Source organism: Pseudochaenichthys georgianus, chromosome 7, assembly GCF_902827115.2.
Source record: "Pseudochaenichthys georgianus chromosome 7, fPseGeo1.2, whole genome shotgun sequence".
In the NCBI taxonomy this organism is placed as follows: Eukaryota; Metazoa; Chordata; class Actinopteri; order Perciformes; family Channichthyidae; genus Pseudochaenichthys; species Pseudochaenichthys georgianus.
The window spans coordinates 6,424,329-6,426,828 of record NC_047509.1 but is presented as its reverse complement, the minus strand read 5'-3'; the positions used below and the strand labels follow the sequence as shown (position 1 = coordinate 6,426,828).

The following is a 2,500-nucleotide window of genomic DNA, read 5'->3' as shown; positions in this document are numbered from 1 at the left end:
CTCTGGGAAGAACTTCTGCAGTTTTTCAGGACTGATGACTTTATGCACTTTGGCGATCTCCTCTAGGCCATAGCAGACACGTTCATGTGCCTTCTCTGTCCCTTTAGGAGTCTTGACTTCTTCTGGCCTGTTTAATTTGTCGGGCTTGACCTCTGGGAAGAACCTCTGCAGTTTCTTCGCTGCAATCCTGCGTGCGGTAACAAATTCAACTTGCCTCATCTCAAGTCTATTTCTTTTGCTTTGAGGTCCTTGACTCTGCCAGCTAGATCTGATTTCGCCATCATGGGTATCCAGCACCCCCAAGCTGTCATCACTCTGGTGGCCTCCTTCATCCGCTTCTCTAGAATGGTCAGGAGCACCCCGTAGCCTTCCAGGTAGGTTCCTTGCACAGGCACATTCCCAACTTGTTCACTGGCTTCTTCTGCTTCCTCAATTGCAGTGATGAGCTCATACTGGCCATATCTGGACCACAGGTTATCTTGAATAAGGCCTCTCACCTCTTCCATTCTGGCTTCAACCTCCTCTGCAGTCCTTTCACGTCGGCCTCTTCCCGCTTTGCAAGAACTTCTTCTTCCTTTCCTTCGGCCTTTTGAGCGTCTGCCTGTAACCCAGCCATGCAGTCATCATTTGCTTCAAGAACCTTTCCTAATCCCTTTCAGCTTGGTGAATTCCTCCCTTAGCTCTGCTTCGACCATTCTACCTGCTCTCTGTTGAGGTAGTTGGCCTGCCTGGTGAAGTTGTTTTCTTGCTTTCTTGAGCTCTTTAACCGTCTTCCCCAGGATTTCTTCCGCCATTTTGAGCTAATGGAAATCCACAGTTTCCCCTTCTCTGCGTCAACAGCTTTCTCTGGACGTCTGAAGCCTTTTATCCTCTGGCCCAGGCTGCTCCGCTTGGTTTTCAACTGTCTAGTCCTTCAGGTTTTTGGCCTGTTTCAGTGATTTAGCCTGACTTGATAGGCTAGAGGGCAACAGAGGACGCTTTGGACAACTCAATTTGTTCTTTTTGTCTTTATTTATTCAAGACAGCTCCAAGAATTGATCAGGTTGAAAACCAACGGCGTCTCCGGAGCCTCACACACACCACCACGCCTGGTTCTCTCTCCGTGGCGTTGAGAACAAGAGACCGGCCATCACAAACTACACCCTTTTTGTAGCCGTGTTGCCGGAAGCGGCATTCATATTTTCCCTACAGCTCGCTTCTGAAAAGTAGCTCACGCTATCAAAAATAAACAAATACCCTCTCCTGGTATTGAACAATACTATAATAATAATAATAATAATAATTATAATAATCTAAATGAAAACACATAATTATTTATTAGTCCGTTTTTCACAGATATTATTACATATAGGCCTATTGACTTTCGTCTCGACAGTCCTTGCGGGTTACAGAGCGTAACCTACGCAGCTGGTTGGTTCCTCCTGGTGTCTGAAAGTGATTATGTTCTGCTCTAATCAGGCACACTCAAATATTCCTGTCCGGCTGTTTGGGAGGGGTCTTCACTACGGTGATCGTGGCTCCAGGAGACAGGATCAAATGTTTACTGCAGGTAAATACTTAATTACGGATTAATCTGCTTATTATTTTCTCTTTGATACATTATTACTCAGTGAACATGCTGTTATAATTAACCAGGGCACAGACACACCTTGGCAATGAATATTATGTCTAACCCAAAAGTCATTATCTCAAAACCATTCAAACTAAATCCAACTTCTGAGAATCTGGATATTCGAATGAAAAACAACTTAAAGGCTTATCAGAAAATGTAATATGGACTTGTATTCTGTTACTTAGTTTTACTTATAACTACGTTTCTAAGCTCAATTAAGTTTGTGTATCTCTAAAAAAATCTCTAAGCTTTAGAGTTGTAAAAGCAAGTGAAGTACAAGTACCTCATTTGTAGTACAGTACTTAGTAAAATCCCTTTCTAAAATACTAATAGAAGGCTTGCAAATGTTGCAGTCAGAAAGTCAAGTCATCGGCATCGTCGACTCTCTCAACCCTTTTTTAAATAATGAAAGCGCTAAATGTGTGTTGCAGGTGCAGGCCAGCGGGGGAAGCTCCAGGTACGCTGGTCCTGTGGACTGTGCGATCCGCCTCTATAAGACTCAGGGGATCCGCAGCGTGTACAAAGGGACGGTGCTAACTCTCATCAGAGGTAAACATCACGGTGTATTCTTAACTTAACTAAACTAGTCTTGCAATTACAATGTTACTTAAGACTCATCCCATCCGACCTTGGTCTGACCTCAGAGGTGTCCTTGTTGTCATCTTTAAACATTCTAAGTATCAGTATTCTGTATCAACTCGTGCATTTCAAATACCAAAGTATTGGGGTCAAAGGAAAAGTGAAAAGCAAAACCAATCGCAACCCGTACACTTTTAATATGTCAAATAGAATAGATGGACACAATGTTTGCCATGTGTCCTAATTCCTTTCGAATAAAATACTTTCACTCAATCAGTCATTTTGAAAAGACTGAAAAAGATGCACAGA

The 2,500-nt window shown here is 43.0% G+C and overlaps 1 pseudogene; it reads left to right on the top strand.

Moving 5' to 3' along the window:
• LOC117449711 (mitochondrial carnitine/acylcarnitine carrier protein-like) overlaps positions 1–2,500 on the top strand; it is a 10,672-nt pseudogene that overhangs the window by 5,257 nt on the left and 2,915 nt on the right.